Genomic DNA, 19,877 nt, shown 5'->3' with positions numbered 1-19,877 from the left:
CATCACTGAGTAGAAGCCCCTCTTCCTTCCTACCTGTGCTTTCTCCACAACCCACCCCAGCTGTCCTCAAAGAATCCTTGCTCCAAGGGGCTCCAGAACCAGGGCCATTCTCCCGCCTCCCCCATGCTCACTCCACCACCCGACCACACACACTTAGTCCTGTCCGCCCAAACACTCCCGTCTCCTGTCTCTGCCTACGGACGGGCCTGGCCACCTCTCCATCCGTCGCACCCTTGGTCATCTCGTCTCTCTCAGTCCCTGACTTCCTCACATAAATCTCCTCCAGGCCCAAGCCTTAGAAGGTCTAGATAAAACATGCTAGAAAAAAACCCAGAGCCATCCTGGGGGTTCCCGAATCTTCCTCTGTTTACTTCCTTTCCCATCCAGCCCCTCGGCCACTCAGGCTCCCCACCTCGGGGCACTGTTTGCCCTCCGGAAGGCTGGCCCTGCCCCTCCGTTTACCTGTGCAGAAACTCGGGAGCCGCGTGGTCCGGGCTGGTCCCCTCGCGGGCTGCGAGGTCGAGTCACGCGTGCAGCGGGAGGGGACAGGAGGGCTCAGCGCGCCCGGGGGCTGCTTCCCACGGAGCCGCGCCGCCCCGCCAGAGCCACGGTCCCCGGCCGGGGCGCGACTCTCCCGCCGTCAGGCCGGGAATCCGGCCGGGAGAGGCGCAGGACTGCCCCTCAGCATCCACAGGCGCCCGGCCGCAGGAGGAAGGAGGAGGAGGCGGCGGCGACGGAGGCTGGAAAATTCGGGGGCGCCCGCCCCTAGGGCTGCGGCTCGCGGGGCCGGCATGCGCGGCCGGCCCCCTCCCTCTGGCCCCTCAGTGGTCGCGACGGCGCGGCTACGGGCGCACCCGGGGCCCTCCGCGGCGGGAGCGAGGGCCGAAGCCGGGGAAGCCCGCCAGCATCCTCTGGCCCGCCCGCGCGCCGAGCGGAGCTAGCCGAGTCGGGGCGCTGCGCGCTGCACAGTGAGTCCCCGCGCGGCGCTGGCGTCTCCGGGGCCACGCGCGCTTCAGGCCCCGGGAGGCGGGCGGCGCCCCTCTCTCCCCGCAGTCGCCGCCCTCTCGGCGAGCGCGTCCGTAGTTGGGGGGGGGGGGGGCGGGGGTGAGGCGCCCGGCTCCAGACCTGGCCCGGCGCGGGGAAGGAGAAGCGTGAGGAGGAGCGCGGGGGCGAGTTGCAGGGCCCCTGGCGGCCCCAAGCTCCGACACCGGGCGGCGAGCTGGCGGCGACGGCTGCGTGGAAGCTCGGAGTGGGCGGTGGCAGGAAGGATGGGTTAATCAGCGCCTTTCCCCCCGCAGGCCCATCTCAGAAGATAAAAGCCCGGGACGTGCCCTCCCGCAGGTGAGGCGCGCTAGGGGCATCCCGGGCGCCCCCTCCTCTGCCGCAGCTTCCTTCCGGGCTCGGAGAGGCGGGGGCTGAGGTTTGCGGACGGCTCCCCCCGCCGGTGCGCCTGGCCTGTGTCCCCGCCCACCCTGGCAGCTTTCCGCAGAAGGGCCCGCAGCTGAGCCTGGTTCTTGAAGGAAGGGGGTAGGAGTGGCCCAGGAGGCACGTGGAATTGGGAGAGAATGCTTCAAAAAGATCTCTTGTGCACATTCCACCTGTTTGAGGCGTTTTTGAATTTACAAACTCTGTTAAAAACTCAAATGCTCTTTTGAATGGTTAAGTCGTTCAGTCTCTTACACGTTAGTATAAATTACTTTCCTTGGATTTGACAGAATATCTTGCCAAGCTCAACCACGGGCTTTAGGAATTTAGATAAAGGGAGAGGAGGGAGATAGGTTGTTTTGGAGCAAAAGTAACAATGTGGGGGAAAGAGTTGCTGAGGACAGCCAGCAGCATGAGAGGATGGGCTCCCTGGGGAGAGGAGGAGATGTAGGTAAGAGAAGGGAGAAACTCAGCCATCCAGGCCCTGGATGAAGATGCCTCCTGGACCTCTTGAGATCATCCTTGAGGGCCCTTTCCAGAACCTCAGGTGTCAACTCACAAACCTCAGGGAATAGATTCATCAGCGAATTGATCCTATCACAGCTGTTTCTGTCCGACCCTCATACTGATTCAGAAAAGCTGCCAGCCTCAGCCCAAACTTGTCGGGGCTTTGCTTCCAAACGTGAGGAATACAACATCAGATTTAGGAGGACGGTAATTTCAGTAAAGCAGCATTTCTCCCCATTGTTTCGGTTTGTTTGGAATCCAAACATTTATTTTGAATTGTTCTACAGTGTTAAAGGAGGCATGATTTTTATGTTTAACAAAGGGACATGTGTTAATAAAGGGGAAAAAAAGCTGCTAAATGCTTGGGCACAAGCGACACCCACATTGTGTCTTCTGTGAGTCCCTCCCCTTTTCCTGGCACACATGCCAACCCTTGGGGTTCTGGGGGGCTCCCCGCTCGGCAAGGCCACGCCCAGCTCCTGGGCCCTGTGGGTTTTCCACTGGGCCTTCTGCCACCACCTATGCCCCAGCCTCTCCCCGCCACACATCCCGTGAAGGAAGAGCGTTCCACACAGATACCCCTGGTAAAAACCCCGATCTCCTGCCCCTCCTGCCCTGACTGCTGAACTCACTGCTCCACTCCCTGCCCTTCCACAGTCCTCCTCTCTTGGCCGTGGGCACCTGTTCAGCAGACCTGTGCTGGGAGCACACAGGATGCCCAGCCGGGCCAGGCATCAGGAAAGACCAGAGAAAACACCCCACCCCTGCCCTCAGGATGCTTGCCAGCTCTGCCGGGGCACCACGTCCACAAAGACAGACCCTCAGTTGAGCACAGGTGACCTGAAGCAGGGCCTTTCAGGACCACAGGGGAGCATCTGGTTGGCTGGAGCCTCTGCAAAGGCTCAGCAGCAGGACAGTACCCACAGCACACTCCCGTCCCTGCTCTGCATTCTGGGTTATGCGCACAGCCCTTCCCTATGGATGTGGGAAGCCCAGCAGGGCAGCTGCAGCCCCTCTCTGGGCCTCCCTGGAAGCCAGGGGCAACCGAGTGGATATTCCAGAGCAAGAGAGGTGATTGGGGAAAACGCAACTAGTCAGAGACAGGCAGTGGGGCCACAAGTCTCATCCGTCTCCCTCACAGCTGTTTCTCCAGGACATGGCACCTAGTAGATACTCAAAGCAGCCGTTGAATGAATGGATGGTTTCCTTAGGAAGAAGTGGCACTTTATAAGTGTCCCTGAGCAGACCAACAGGACTTATTCATTGATGCTGAACATGTCCTGGTCCAGGAGAAATTAAAAATAACCACACTCAAGTGAAAATGGAGGGAGGTGCCTTCAGTTTCTAAGCTATATATTTTGCACTGTCACCTGGAAAGCTGTCATGCATTGCTTTTGCAATCAAAAGGTACAGTAGGGCTTCCCTGGTGGCACAGTGGTTGAGAGTCCGCCTGCCGATGCAGGGGACACGGGTTCGTGCCCTGGTCTGGGAAGATCCCACATGCTGCAGAGCGGCTGGGCCCGAGAGCCATGGCCGCTGAGCCTGTGTGTCCGGAGCCTGTGCTCCGCAACGGGAGAGGCCATAGCAGTGAGAGGCCCGCGTACCGCAAAAAAAAAAAAAAAAAGGTACAGTAAATCTATCTTTAAAACACATACCAACACACACATGCACACAACCACACAACTGAAGGCCATGAATGGCTCTGTGAGTGACTTGCCTGTGGCACGTGTCCTAAAGTGAAGACAGAATCACGGGCTTGGGGAGAAGCTTGGAGGGTACCCCAACCCTAGCCCAGGATCCCCTCGGACAGGATACCTCTTTGCAGAAGGCACCTTTTGTTCGTATGGTTTGAGATTAGAGATGGATTGCTGAGAATTAATTATTATTGGATAAACAAGAGTGGTTTGGCCCCCTGGGGAAATGTGGTGGCTCCTGAATTCAGCAAACGAGATCAGAGCAGGACCCTGGTGTCCTGGGGAAGAAGAAGCGGGAGGAGAGACAGTTACCAGCTCCCCTGGTGCTGGGCCCTGGGAGAGCCCTGACTGGGGCCTTCCCTGAAAGCAAAGCCTGCATGCAGGTGGTTTAACTGCGAGAGTGACTGCTGGGGAAAGAAGTCAGGAAAGCCGGTAAATACAGGGGGCTGTGCCGGTGCGGTCACTGCCGTGGGCAGTGGGGCTTGATCCCTCTGGGACCCTCTGAGGGGCCTCGCAGAAGGCACCTCAGCCTGTTTGGCTGGGTGGCTGGAAGTGGGGAGTATTTATCCAGCTGCTTCCCTCCCACGTTGGTTAAGGGTCACGGGTTGGTGGGTTTCCTCTTGAGCACTTCCAGGTGCCTACAAGCCTCAGGGAGGCTGAGCGGTGGGCACCTGGGCAGGAAACAGGACACTCGTGCAGTGAGGCAAGGTGCCTGCAGGGTATACCCGCAGCAGTTGAGGAGTAGATGGAGGGGCCACAAGGATGACCCGTACAGCGTCCAGACCTTCATCAACTCCTGCCAGCTCAGAGGTTTGCAGCCTTCACCCGGGAGACAGGAGCCCTCAGTCATCAGCAAGCACAGCCTCGGACCCTGGCCTTGATGCTGAGGGGGACCTCAGACAAACGATTCCACCTCCCCAATTCTCAGCGTCCTTGTGGTGGGGTGACACAGACTGACCCTAGGAACAGGGGCTAATGGGCATCAGAATGGTTGGCAAGTCTCCACAGAACAAGTCAACTGGGTGTTACCGTCCAGCTCCTGGCCAGACGGCCCAGCTGCTCTGGCACTGCTGCTCCAGCGGGACCTGCTCAAGGCATGGCTGGGCGCCATCGCCCTTGGGCTGTCCCTGTGGTTACACCCGGGTCCCTCTCTTGACTCCACTGCAGTTTTCCTCTCTGACAGCATCGGCCCGAGTGCCACTTCTTTGTCTCTTTCCTTCTCTGTGTCTCTTGGTGCTTCTGCCTCCACGTCAGTCTCCCTGGCTCTGCCCCTGCCTCTGGGTCACTCCTTGGACCACTGTGGATGTGTACAAGTGTGTATTTGTGAGTGTATGCATACGTGTTTTGTGTTAGTGTGTGACCGTGAGAGTTACATGTGAGCGAGCATGTGTGATGAGTGTGATGGGTGAGCGTGAGCACGTGTGCACGCTCCTGGCAGAGCTGCACTGCCCCACCCTAGCAGGTGGGCTCTGGCCTCACCCCCTCCTCCCCCATCGGACAGCCCCGGTGCCCTGCTCCCTTCCTCGGGCCTGTCCTCTGGCCTGTGGGCGGGCAGGGGGAAGTGGAGCCCAAACAGTGAAGACCACATCCACTTTCCTGGGCTGGGGTGTTTCTGGGTCTGTCCCATCCTGGGTGTGAGCATCTCCTCAGGAGCCAGACCAGCTCTCCTGGTCCCTCCAGCCCAGCATTTGAAACAGGGTAGCGACTACGTAACCTGCGGTTGAAATAACTTCAATTTAACACTAACCATTCATCCCCCTTCACTCACTGATCCGTGCTTCCCAAAGGGCGGTGATCTTGCCTCCTGTGGGATCCTGCCTTCAGGCGTGGGGGCTGTGTGCTCTCCTGTAGCTCTATGACAGAGGTACTACTAACGTTCCCATTTTACAGGTGAGGAACAAGAGTTGACTTGCTCCTGAGCCCACATCTAGGAAGGGGCGAGTGAGGGCTGCAATCCAGGTGCTCCAGACGGCGCACGAGTGCGGCTCCAGCAGGAATCCTCAGGAAGCTTGCACCAGGCAGGACACTGATCTCAGACTCGGTGCCTAATATATGGCCAGGGGCAGCCTGCAGAATCGTGGCTCCCTGGATGTCAGAGCTGAAAGAGACTCGAAACAGCATTCTGCTCCAGCCTGGATGGGGAAGTTGAGGCCCAGACAGGTTAAATTGGGGGCGAGTAAGACACATGCCCATGGAGTGTGAAGCAACGTGCGAATGCTGAGTAATCCCGAGGCCTCTACGGAAATGTCACGTTTCCAAAAGCACTTGCGCCCGGGCTCCTCCGAGAAGAGGCACCATTGAAATATGTGCTAACAACCTCTCCCAGCATCTGGGGATTAGATGGAGCAGAAAAAGATTTTGAACAAGAGGTGGCTAGACAAGGCCCAAGCCGGCAGGAGATGGAGGCCTCCATCTCCAGGGTGCCCCTCCCTCCCTCTGGTCCCAATACCCAGAAAAGCTGAGTCCTGGGGTGGGGGGGAGGGTGGTCAGCAGGCTGGGGGCTTAGAGAAGGGCTGGCTCAATGCCCTGTTTGCAGATGTTAAAACCTAAACCATCCCAGCAGCTGTTTCCCTGCCCAGCACCCCATCTCAGGACTTGGTAAGCATCCTTGACCCTGCTCTTCCTCTCCCCTCCCCCCACCCATTCTCTACACCCCAACCAGGGCAATCGATTGGTCCAAATCCAAATCTGATCTTGTCCCCATCTTCTTTAAAAATCTTGTCACCGGCTGTCCCTGCCGAGGATAAGAAGACTGCCCACCTCTGCACGTGCCAGGGGATCAAACATGATACTACTTGGAAGGTGCTCAGAGGGCGCTTTCCTTTGAAGTTGTCCTCAAGGAACATTGGTCATTTGGGCCTGGAGATCTGTAGTGGGTTGGATGGTTCCCCCCACCTTCCCCCCTCCCCAGAAGATATGTACACCTCCAATTCCCTGGAACCTACGAATGTGACCTTATTTGCAAAAAGTGTCTTTGCAAATGTAATCAAGAGATGAGACCACCCTGGATTACCCAGGCGGCCCTAAATCTAATGACAAGCACCCTTAGGAGAGACACACAGAGGAGAAGACAGGCACAGAGGAGGAGGTGCTGTGAAGATGCAGGCAGAGGTTGGAGGGATGTGGCCACAAGCCCAGGAACACCTGGAGCCTCCAGAGGCTGGAAGAGGTGAGGAGGGATTCTCCCCTACGGCCTCCAGGAGTGCGGCCCTGCCGACCGACCACCTTGATTTTGGACTTCCGGCCCCCAGAACTGGGAGAGAATAAATTTCTGTTGTTTTATGCCATCCAGGCTGTGGTAATTTGTTTTGACAGCCACAGGAAACTAAGACAGGATCCACATTTCCATACCTGTACTTAACACTTGCTACGATTTATTGTAATTTTACATGACTGTCACCCCAATCACTAGACTTTGAACCCAGGGTCAAAGCCTTTATTCACCTTCGTACCAGGAATGCCAGCCTCCCAATAAACCTTGTTGAATTTTAAAAAGTCAGTCGGAAAAAAATAAAAAATAATAAAAAAAAAAATCAGTCGGACCCTCTTCTCCAAGTAGGGGACACATGCCCCCCTGATACTCCGAGACAGGCCAGGAAGTGGCATTTCATTGGAACAAATGACATGTCCTAACCAGCTATGTTCTTTCAGAGGGCTGATTTGGGATAAAAGGTGATTCAGAAAAGGATGAGATCATCAAGGGAAAACTGACAAGAAGGCACGAAATAATAACTACCAGAAGACAGTGGTCCAGATTTAAGTAACACTCTCTAGGATTCATTCCACAAAGTTCTCAGGCCCCACGCAAAAGATGTCGGGCTGACTTACACTCAAATTAGACACGCGCAGGTTTGTGGTTAAGCATATCCATGTGTTTCTGCAGATAGTGATTTTTATAACTATTAAATAACTCATGCTGGCATTGTTTTCCCTCTTGCATTCTTTAAAAAGATGCTGTTTACTGCTCAAGGGGTGACGGAAATAAACCAGCTACTCGCTTTGCCATCCCTCTTCCAATTTTGCTGTGCCACATGGGGGATGTCAGGCACCTTTCTGAAAGTGTTATATTCAGTGGGATAGGTGCTAAGCTTTTTCAAAACCAGACAAGAACTTGGTCCTTTTTTTAAAAAAAAAATTATAGCTTTTATTTTAAAATTTTCTTTTTTCACTCTATTAAAACTCATTTCAGTGAAATGAATTCAGGGTGGGTTTAAGCAATTCTCTCACCCTTCCTCCCCTCCTTGATGCCTCTGGCCTGCCAAGTGGGAAGCAAGTGATGGCTCTGGTCAGAGCTGAGCGAGGACCCAGAACCCCCCGTGTAAGGCTCTCTGGTCGAGACGGCTCTAACCCTTCCATTCATGAATAGCCCCGCACTAGCTGCCAGCTTTGCGATCTGTTTGGACAGGAAAACGTATAACTGTGCTCTGCTATTTTTAGCAGCTGCTAGCGTTGAGTCAGTCTTTCTGCTGGCTTGCAGCCCTCTGCTCTTTCTCGTGCTGTCAGACACTTGCTCACATCTCCGGGCAGTGAGCTCCCATGTCCCTTGCCCGCACCCCTCTCTTTATCACTTGCTTAGGGCAGGGCAGATTTTTAGGGGTCTGTATTTCTGTGCTTCTCTTAATAAAAGCCACCCCACAAGTCATTTACATTAATCTGGATGGAGCTGGAGACTTTCCATCTTGTTCACAATTTTGCATTAATGTAGCTAAGTGGGAATTCTTTTTAAGTCAAGTCTAAGTTCAAATATGCCTTTAAACAAACAAACAAAAATTACATTTAAATAGCTTTAGAGAGAATAATATAAAGGAGGATTTAACTGTTAGCTATAAATTGATACTCATTGTTCATTGTTGTTTTTTTTTTTAATCCCAGAGTCTAGGAGAGTGCCTGGCGTTGAAAAGGCACTTAATAAGTGCTTGATGGAGGAAGGAATGCTTAGGAAAAAATGGATAAATTCTAAGGTGTTACAAGCTCAGTACTTAATCCCTCTCAAGGGTAAAGCTTATAATTTAACACACAGAACTTTTAATAAATTGCAAATGGTGGAGTTCTCAGGTATCTCTCCTGGGATGTGGTCAGAGATGTTTTTGGGCAGTTGGGTTGTATTATAATTGTTGGGATGATTTCTGTCCTAAGTAACCCCAAACTTAACTCACAATGGCTTAACAGTAGAGAAAATGTATCACTTCTATGACAAGTCTTTGGATAGAAGAGGTCTAAGGTTAGTTATTCAGTAGCTCAAAACCATCTTTAAGGTGCATGTCACTTCCCGTCTTCTGCCCTGCCATCCTTAGGGTATCAGTTTTGCCATCACAGCCTAACTCTTCCCATGTTTGCAAGATGGCACCACAATCTAGCATCATATGCAGATACATTAATCCACAGAAGAAGAGAAACAGTTTCCTCCCACGCCTCTCTTTTTGGGAGTATGAAAGTGTTTCCTGGAAGCTCCCTAGAAGAATGTCCATGATGTCTTTTTGGCTAGAGCAGGGTCATGTGCCCACTGCCAAACCAGTCACTAGCAATAGAACTGGTACCACCGTAAACGGCTTCAATCACTCATTATTTACCCTGAGCCACACAGTGGAGGGATAGACACCTGGACAACATTAGGACTCTGCCAACAAGGAAGAAGGGGGGAATGGCCAGTACTGACTCTGGTGGGCCTCAAGGGCCAGACCTGATTCCCAGCAAAGCCAACTCTCTTATCATTTTTCCAAGGAACTTCTATAAACCTGGGAAATACTTAAATTTCACCGAAGAAATTATGCCAAGCTTTGATTGGTTAATGAGCAACATATTTGGGCGCGAAGGGCATCCACGCTTTTCCTATTTTCTTACTCTCCACTAGACCCCTTTTAATCAACATTCAGTTGTGTTCTGTGACTTTTTTCATAATCAGTTGGGAAACATGTGGTTTCAGTTTAGCAATTCATTCATTTATCAAACATTTACTATGCTTTTATTAGGCACCAAGGACACAAAGGTAGAAAAGATAAGGTCTTCGTCCGCCAAGAAGTAATACATTGGAGAGCCCCCGTCCTGCTGAGGAGAAAATCTATGAAATGTGCCTGGGCAGCAGAGGTGAGTCTAGAGAAATTTCAGAGGAAGAGGCATTTGAGTTGGATATAAAAGTTCAGTAAGAGTTTGCCAGGCAAAGAGGAGAGAAGAGCGAGGGCATGTGCCTTAGTCAGACTGCTATGACAAAATACCACAGCCTGGGGGGCTTAAACAACAGACATTTATTTCTCACAGTTCTGGAGGCTAGACGTCCAAGATCAAGGTACTGGCAGATCCATTTCTTGGTGAGGGCTCTCTTCCTGGCTTGCAGACAGCCACCTTCTTGCTGTGACTTCACATGGTGGAGAAGAAGCTCTGGTGTCTCTTCCTCTCCTTATAAGGACACTAATCCCATCATGGGGCCTCCACTCTCATGACTTCATGTAAACCTAATTACCTCCAAATACCCCCGAATCCAAATACTATCACACTGGGGGTTAAGGCTTTAATGCATTTGGAGGGGACACAAACATTCAGTCTATAACAGCGTGTCTGGTCGAGGGGGGCAGCAAGTACAAAAGCACAAGGCTATGAACAGCAGACTGTGTTCACAGAACACCAAGAAGTTCACTGAGCCTAGAGCAGGGAGGGCAGGGGCAGCAAGGAGATGGAAGCGTCGAGACAGAGGACGGGAGGAGGCTGGGTTATGCCAGGCCAAGGCAGTGTGGTGCTACAGCAAAGAGTGGAGGTGCTGAAGTCAGGCCCCAGTCTGAACCCAGGTTCCCCTCTTATAATAGATCAATGTTTGTTTTGGTTTCCTGGGGCTGCCATAACACATTTCTACAAACTGGGTGGTTTAAAACAGCAGAAATACATGTTTTCACAGTTCTGAAGGCCACAAGTCCAAATGAAGGTGTTGTCAAGGCTGGAGGCTCTGAGGGAGAATCCATTCTCTGCCCCTCTCCTAGCTTCTGGTAGCTGCCAGCAACTATTGGCATTCCTTGGCTTGGGTCTTTATAGCTCCAATCTCTGCCTCTGTCTTCACATAGCCTCCTTTTCTCTGGTGTCTCATTTTTTCCCCCTTCTTTTCTAAGGGCTTGTCATTGGGTTTAGGGTCCATCCTCACCTAGGATGAGCTCATCTCAAGATCCTTACCACAATTATATCTGCAAAGACTCTATTCCAAATAAGGTCACATTCTGAGGTTCTGGGTGGACATATCTTTTGGGGACCATAAGGCAACACTACAGTGTTGTAATATTAAACAGTTTACTTAACCTCCTTGAGCACATTTCCTTATCCATACTATGGGGATAGAATATTTATCCTGAGGGATCATTTTAGAGTCAAATAAAATGCTTTTAAGTTGCTGAGGAAGTACTTGGTCTATAGTAAGTGCTCGAGAAGTGCCAGGAACTTGGATTTTATCCTATAGGCAACAGAAGGCTTGAAAAGTCAGTGTCTGAGCAGGGTGGGGGAAAGGGTGTTACTTCCCAAATTCTTCCTCTTTTCAAAGGCACAGGGGAGCCGGGCTGGGCCCCCGATAATGTTGGACTCAGTCAGAGGCTTCCAAGGCAAGAACACTGCAGAGTTACATCTGTCCCTGAAAGGCAGTGGTGGAGACAGTGAGAGTTTCAGGGTGAAATGGACACATGAAGATGGTGGGGGGTGGAAGCTGCCGAGTGCCGCCAAGCCTGTGTGAGCTGTACATCTACCTGAAAACCCAGAGTTACTTAAACAGAGTCCCTCTCTGTCGTCCTGGAGATACTAAGGCTGCCCCAGCAGTAGAGGCATAGCCAAGGGCTGGGAGAAGTAAGGGAAATGAGTGAAATGAGAGAAGCCTGTAGACTTGCAGAAATGCTAGAGATGGGAGCAGAGGGACCTTTAAGAGACTCATTGATAAGGCAACAGAAGCCTGGAGAAGTCAGATGGTTGCCCAGGGTCACTGAGCTTTGATTGACAGACCCAGACTTTGAACCCACAATGTTCTCACTACGTGACGTGTTCTTTCCTACCACTCTGGTCAACTTAAGCAGGAAAGATTTAGTGGAAGGATGTCAGGGGACAATAAACTCTATGTTCTTTTAGAGCAGCCTGTCCTATATGAGTGGTTCTCAAACACTATAGTGCATCAGAATCCTCCTGTGGGCTTGTCCCAATACAGACTTCTGTGCCCCCAAGAATCTGGTACATAAGTCTGGGATGGGGCTCAAGAATTATCGGCATTTCTAACAAGCTCCCAGGTGATGCCCACACTGCTGGTCCCAGATCCCACTTTAAGAACCATTGTCCTACACATTTCCTCAGTTCCTGAAGCACCCATTATGCTTTGCAAATATCAAGTGCTCAATTCGTCCTTGCTTCAATGAATCACATGCTTTGGATTTAAAATACTATCAAAGACTTAATACCCACTGATGATGCTGACTGGAAGCTGCTAGTGAGTTACATCAGGTCCTCCTACCTAGTAATTTACATCATGATATAAATGAGTTTGATTTCAACCAAACCCATCCCACTAAATACATTTCACAGAACCCCAAGCCCTGCTGTATTAAAATTCCCTGGCAATATGGTGGGTATGCACTCTAGGAAAGGAGTAAAAAGCTTTGGGGCATTGGATTAATTTCATCTGGTCTATAGGGAAAATCACAGGAAGTGAGTCACCTTTATGCCTCTAATGGAGAGAGGTTTTAAAAGTCTTTAACAGTGATACAGCAATCAGAGAAGAAAAAGAAATAAAAGGAATACAAATTGGAAAGGAAGAAATAAAACTGTCACTGTTTGCAGACGACATGATACTATACACAGATAATCCTAAAGATGCCACCAGAAAACTACTAGAGCTAATCAGTGAATTTGGTAAAGTTGCAGGATACCAAATTAATGCACAGAAATCTCTTGCATTCCTAAACACTAACAACGAAAGATCAGAAAGAGAAATTAAGGAAACAATCCCATTCACCACTGCAACAAAAAGAATAAAATACCTAGGAATAAACCTACCCAAGTAGGTAAAAGACCTGTACTCAGTAAACTAAAAGACATTGATGAAAGAAATCAAAGATGACACAAACAGATGGAGAGATATATAATGTTCTTGGATTGGAAGAACCGATATTGTGAAAATGACTATACTGCCCAAAGCAATCTACAGATTCAATGCAATCCCTATCAAATTACCAATGGCATTTTTTACAGAAATAGAACAAAAAATCTTAAAATTTGTATGGAGACAAAAAAGACCCTGAATAGACAATGCAATCTTGAGGGAAAAAAATGGAGCTGGAGGAATCAGACTCCCTGACTTCAGACTATACTACAAAGCTACAGTAATCAAGACAGTATGGTACTGGCAAAAAAAACAGAAATATAGATCAATGGAACGGGATAGAAAGCCCAGAGACAAACCCATGTACCTATGGTCAACTAATCTATGACAAAGGAGGCAAGGATATACAATGGAGAAAAGACAGTCTCTTCAATAAGTGCTGCTGGGAAAACTGGACAGCTACATGTAAAAGAATGAAATTAGAAGATTCCCTAACACCATATACAAAAATAAACTCAAAATGGATTAAAGACCTAAATATAAAACCAGACACTATAAAACTCTTAGAGGAAATCACAGGAAGAACACTCTTTGACATAAATCACAGCAAGATCTTTTTTGACCCACCTCCTAGAGTAATGGAAATTAAAAAAATAAACAAATGGGACTTAATGAAACTTAAAAGCTTTTGCACAACAAATTATAAACAAGACGAAAAGACAACCCTCAGAATGAGAGAAAATATTTGCAAACGAATCAACAGACAAAGGATTAATCTCCAAAATATACAAACAGCTCATGCAGCTCAATATTAATAAAACAAACAACACAATCAAAAAATGGGCAGGGGCTTCCCTGGTGGCACAGTGGTTAAGAGTCCGCCTGCCGATGCAGGGGACACAGGTTTGTGCCCCGGTCCGGGAAGATCCCACATGCCGCGGAACGGCTGGGCCCGTGAGCCATGGCCGCTGAGCCTGCGCGTCTGGAGCCTGTGCTCCGCAACGGGAGAGGCCACAACAGTGAGAGGCCCGTGTACCACACACAAAAAAAAAAAATGGGCAGAAGACCTAAACAGACACTTCTCCAAAGAAGACATACAGATGGCCAAGAGGCACATGAAAAGCTGCTCAACATCACTAATTATCAGAGAAATGTAAATCAAAACTACAATGAGGTATCACCTCACACCAGTTAGAATGGACAGCATCAGAAAACCTACAAACAACAAACGCTGGAGAGGGTGTGGAGAAAAGGGAACCCTCTTTCACTGTTGGTGGGAACGTAAATTGATACAGTCACTATGGAGAACAGTATGGAGATTCCTTAAAAAACTAAAAATAGAATTACCATATGACTCAGCAATCCCACTACTGGGCATATACCCAGAGAAAACCATAATTCAAAAAGACACATGCACCCCAATGTTCATTGCAGCACTATTTACAATAGCCAGGTCAAGAAGCAACCTAACTTCCATTCATCAACAGATGCATGGATAAAGAAGATGTGGTACATATATACAATGGAATATTACTCAGCCATAAAAAGGAATGAAATTGGGTCATTTGTAGAGACATGGATGGATCTGGAGACTGTCATACAGAGTGAAGTAAGTCAGAAAGAGAAAAACAAATATCATATATTAACGTATTTATGTGGAATCTAGAAAAATGGTACAGATGAACCGGTCTGCAAGGCAGAAATAGACACACAGATGTAGAGAATAAACGTATGGACACCAAGGGGGGAAAGCAGGGGGTGGGGGATGGTGGTGGGATGAATTGGGAAATTGGGATTGACATAGATACACTAATATGGATAAAATAGATAACTAATAAGAACCTGCTGTATAAGAAAAAGTAAATAAAACTGAAACAGGATAAAAGAAAGTCTTTAATGGTGATATTGTTAAAGATTGTAATCAGTCAACAGAATTAATGAGTGCCTCCTGCAAGTCACTGCGACAAGTGCTATGAGAGATGAGGCTGAGACCCAAGCCCTGCCCCAAAGGGTTAACCGTCTGGTTGAGGGGATGAGATAAAAGGAAAGGATCTTGAGGGGTGGGAGGAGAGCTTATATATTGGAGGATGCATAAAAGCCCTGCCCACTCCCATGCTTTCCTGGGGTAAACCCAGAGCCAAGCTGGAGTTCGCTGTATCACGGCTCATGAAAGCTTATTGGTGCATCTCTTCCCAACTTGGAATCAACCATGAAGAGTATTTATACCATGAAAATTGGGCAAAAGCCACAAATCAGGGCTTCCTCGGCCCCCTCCTGGAGGGCCAGTTTACCAGCACACCAGGAACTCCTAGGGCATGATAAAGAAGTTCAAGGTGGCTTCCAAGGTGTAATCTGGGAGGCTGCAATTTACCAGGGAAGCTTGGCATAGAGTGGCGATGGCTGAAATAGGGGCCCTTGGGCCTCACTGCTGGGCTGAGGGAAAGTGGCCTGTGTTACAGACTGCCCAGGTGGGCAGGGCGTAGAGGTGCTAAGAGGACCAGGGAGTAGAAGAGGCTGAGGGCCTGGACAACTAGGAGGATGAGTGCTTGGACCTTGTGTCTGGAAGCCATGGCGGGACATGACAACAGCAGCAGATGGCAGACCAACTGGAGCCAGTGAGGCCACTGGGGTGAAAGATGGCAAGAGTACCAAACATATGAGAGGTAAGGTACCCTCGCCCCAACTCTGGATCTCCCCTAGGAACAGGAGGGTAGTGGAAGTATGAGGGGGAGGTGGGGACCTTGCATTTACCGTGTTTTAATCTTGAACTGATCATGGTTAAAACCAGAAGTGACTAACCTACCTTAAAAGGCAAATTTTAAGTTTTCCTGTCCTTGGTGAAAAATGTGAGCTTGGGAGCCAAGACAGCTTCCGTTTTACAAGAATAAAGATTATCTTTGAACATCTGAGTCTTGTTGACTTATTACTAAAAATTTCAGACCTGTGACATCATTTGCCTTTGTAAAACGAGATGCCATATCACAATTTCAAGTAGTAAGAATTTAAGGTTTTCTTTATTAAAAGAAATGAGAGGGTTCAACAATGCCTATTATTGCTAAGTTCAGGAAAAACTTAATTCACTAACGTTTTTCTAAATTGTTTTTTCTTTTTCTTTCTCTTCTTTTTTTGGGGGTATGAGTTGCACTAGAATTATATGCGAGAGGTCTGGGGGTCTAGTATTTATTGCCTTTGTAAAATTCCATAAAATAATGATCTTTAGAAAGGACCATAGGTGTTATCTAACCAACAGCCTCATCTAATAATGGAGGAACCAAACCTCAAGAAGGGGCCCCTGGCCCAAGGCTACTCTATTAATTAATAGATAAGCCTCTGTCTCAGGACTTCTCACTTCAATTCTACTGCTTCTATGTTATCTGAGAGAGTGTGTTTGCGGATATGTACCTACATTAAGTGAATCTGAAATTCCAGCCAGAGAGCGCTGATTGCTATGTTAGCTTTTCAAAAAACTTTTGAGTGACTAAAAGTTTTTTTTCCATTTTAGTCTCAAGTTTCTACTAATGTAAAGAAGTAAGATTTAATTATAGCCCAGAGCGCCCCTACTATAGAGTCCCCACACAAGCTTCAGAGTGAGTCTCCCTCTCTTTTTTAATCTGGTGCTATATTTAGTTTTTGGTTTCACATAACATTTTACATGATTAAAGTAGTTGACATTCACCAGGAAAACTCAAATAATACAGACAACCATAAGGCAGAAAGTCAAACCATCCTGACCCCATCCCCTAAAACCCACTCCCCGGACAATCACTCTTTACAGTTTGGTAAATATAAAGCAACTTTTCTTCCTGCAGTGCTGGCGATGCTAATACAAAATGCCACACTGAGCTTTGGGGCGGAGGGAGGGAGGGAGACAGCCCTCTACTAGCTTCTTCAGTTCTAACTATGACAAAAGAATAAGTTAGGGATGTGAAAATCACCCAGAAACAAAATCCTTAGGCTGACAAATGCTGTAAAGGGATCCTTCCGTTCCTGCCCACCAGTTATATCTTAGACTCTCAGGGTGGATGTCCCTTAAGACACAATTCTCAAGTGGTTCTGGAGGCATCATCGGCTTCTGCAAGAGTTAGTGCAAAATTTCACTTAAAAAAACCTCTTAATAAAAATATCCAGATGTATTATATTCCATATTTTAATTCACTGTTAACTTAAGTTGTCATGTTAACTCCCTCTTGGCTTGGGCACACCTCAGAAAGAAGTTTCTTTCATTCCTAAGCACATATATAGGATTTGAACTTGGGCCATGAAAGAGGAAAATTGTACCTTTGTGGTCTTTTTAAAAATGCAGGCCTATCATCAAAAAATCTACAAACAATAAATGCTGGAGAGGGTGTGGAGAAAAGGGAACCCTCTTGCACTGTTGGTGGGAATGTGAATTGATACAGCCACTATGGAGAACTGTATGGACGTTCCTTAAAAAACTAAAAACAGAACTACCATACAACCTAGCAATCCCACTACTGGGCATATACCCTGAGAGTATATAATAATTCAAAAAGAGTCATGTACCACAATGTTCACTGCAGCTCAATTTACAATAGCCAGGACACGGAAGCAACCTTAGCGTCCACTGACAGATGAATGGATAAAGAAGATGTGGCACATATTTACAATGGAATATTACTCAGCCATAAAAGGAAACGAAATTGAGTTATTTGTAGTGAGGTGGATGGACCTAGAGTCTGTCATACACAGTGAAGTAAGTCAGAAAGAGAAAAATAAATATTGTTATGCTAACACACGTATGTGGAATGAAAAAAAAAAAGTTCTGAAGAACCTAGGGGCAAGACGGGAATAAAGACACAGACCCACTAGAGAATGGACTTGAGGATATGGGGAGGGGGAAGGGTGAGCTGTGACAAAGCGAGAGAGTGGCATGGACATATATACACTACCAAATGTAAAATATATAGCTAGTGGGAAGCAGCCGCGTAGCACAGGGAGATCAGCTGGGTGCTTTGTGACCACCTAGAGGGGTGGGATATGGAGGGTGGGAGGGAGGGAGATGCAAGAGGGAAGAGATATGGGGACATATGTATACATATAACTAATTCACTTTGTTATAAAGCAGAAACTAACACACCGTTGTAAAGCAATTATACTCCAATAAAGATGTTAAAAAAAAAAAAAGAAAAAAATCCAAGCTCCACTGCTCACTAACTGTCTGAATGTAGGCAATCTCCCCCCTCAAAAAAAAAAATGCAGGCCTATTCACAGGGAACTATATTCAATATCTTATAGTAACCTATAATGGAAAAGAATCTGAAAAAGAACATATATATATATATATATATATATATATATATATATATATATATACACACACACACACATATATAACTGAATCACTTTGCTGTATACCTGAAACTAACACAACATTGTAAATTAACTATATTTTCAATATTTAATATTTAATTAAAATATTTAATACTAATGTTTAATATTTTAATTTTTGATATTCAATATTTTAATTTTTAAATTTAATATTTAATAAATTAACCATTAATTTAATAATTAATAATAATTTATTAAATGATTGCTATTATTAAATATTTAATAAGTTAAATATTAAAATTTTAATATTTAATATTTTCAATATTTAAAAAAGTTAATTAAAAAACCCTGCTAGTTCATAAAAACAACACACATAGATAATATTGCAGCATTTTTTGTAGTGACAAAAAGCTGGAAACAAAGCCTGTGTCTGAATAAGTTATGGCAAAACAACACCATTACTATTACTATTATTCAGCCACTAAAGAGACTGAATTAAATCTAAACCAATTGACTTAAGATTTTTATGAGGTACTGTTGAATGAGAAGAGAAAGATGCAGAAAAGTGTACATAATATGATCCCACTTTTGTAAAGCCAAAAAAAAAAGTCAACCCCCACCCCCCCAAAAAAGGAGCCCTATTTATATCCATGTAAGTAACATGGTACAAGCAGGAACAACACTATTTATGAGTGTGAAGCAAAGTATTTAAAAATTTGGAACTTTAGGCTGACAGTGTACACTGAGAGACTGGGTTCTGAAGTTGGGCAAGCTTGGGTTTGAATAGCTTTTTATTTGGCCTTGAGCAGGTCACTTAACCTCTCTGACCCTCAGTTTTCTCATCTGTAAAATGGGGATGATGTTATTAAAGACATTCATGTTCTTAAAAGTCCTTTGAATGTTTCTGTCACTGGGAACTTCTCTTTGGCTATCTTTCTAAAATTATCTAATAATTTTTGATATCTAATATCTTTCTAATAATCCTTTTTTGGACCCCAGCTTCCTGTCCCATCTCATCAAGTCTTTCTTCCTTTTCTTTTAGGCAGCCCCAACCCCTAGAAGTCTTGTTCATTTCTTATGAAGAGCAGCTCGGCTCCGTGCCTCACCACGCAAAGCCATAGTACTTTCCCTTATACCTAAAATTTCACTAGGATGCTTCATTAAACAGAGTTCCTGTCCAGCACTGCCAGCAGTACAGAGGGCCTGGCAGAAGCTCTTAACTTTCCTTGAACCTGATTACTTTCTTGGGCAAGGCACTCTCCTCACCAGCATCTGTGAGCATGAGGGAATAGTGTGGGGATTTACCACCTTCTGATATAAATACTGACGTCTCCCCTAGGAGACAGAACTGCCTGGTAGGTTGCTTTTATATGGCGTGATGTTAAAAGCTTGAACTTTTATAAATTTATCCTAATAAAATGTTGCTCTTAAATAAAAGTCTCATATCGGAGTTCACTAGAAATATAGGGTTCTGTCGATAAAAAGCACTTGACAACAACTGACTTGGGGCTTTTCTATTTTCTCCCTGCTAGTCAGATCCGAGATAGTTTCTTTTGTTTTCTTTATCTTTCCTTTTGAACAACTTGATGTCTTTCCTCTCTTTAGTATTTATTTTATTAACCTTTTTGTTTTCTCTCATGTTCTGAAACCAGCAGAATGTTCACATCCTGATATCTGAGGCATGTGGCACCTCAATTTCTCTCAGTCATAGCAGACTCTTAATTTCTCTTCCCTAGAACAAATGCTCTCATGGACTGCATCTGCTGATTTTATAATTATCACTAACAACTAACTGTTCTGGATGCATGGAGAAATAATTTTCCTAAAGTCAACTGATCACAATTTTAACCGGGTGATATCAGAGGTATACACTATTTACTTAATTAAGACAACAACTGAGATTCTAGATA

The 19,877-nt window shown here is 46.9% G+C and overlaps 1 protein-coding gene across 8 annotated transcripts in view; it reads right to left on the bottom strand.

Moving 5' to 3' along the window:
• ADCY3 (adenylate cyclase 3) overlaps positions 1–1,418 on the bottom strand; it is a 95,807-nt gene extending 94,389 nt beyond the window's left edge. For 6 of the 8 annotated variants that reach the window (XM_033838932.2, XM_073791702.1, XM_073791701.1 and 3 more), the window contains exon 1: positions 463–1,416. The gene's annotated coding sequence lies outside the window, so the exon portion shown is untranslated. Of the gene's footprint in view, positions 1–462 lie in introns of all 8 variants that reach the window. The other 2 variants (XM_073791706.1, XM_033838934.2) reach the window with 2 other exon arrangements.
• Positions 1,419–19,877: the final 18,459 nt, after the last annotated feature.

This window comes from Tursiops truncatus, chromosome 14 (genome assembly GCF_011762595.2).
Source record: "Tursiops truncatus isolate mTurTru1 chromosome 14, mTurTru1.mat.Y, whole genome shotgun sequence".
In the NCBI taxonomy this organism is placed as follows: Eukaryota; Metazoa; Chordata; class Mammalia; order Artiodactyla; family Delphinidae; genus Tursiops; species Tursiops truncatus.
The sequence above is the reverse complement of the archived record's forward strand: the minus strand, read 5'-3'. Positions and strand labels throughout refer to the sequence as shown.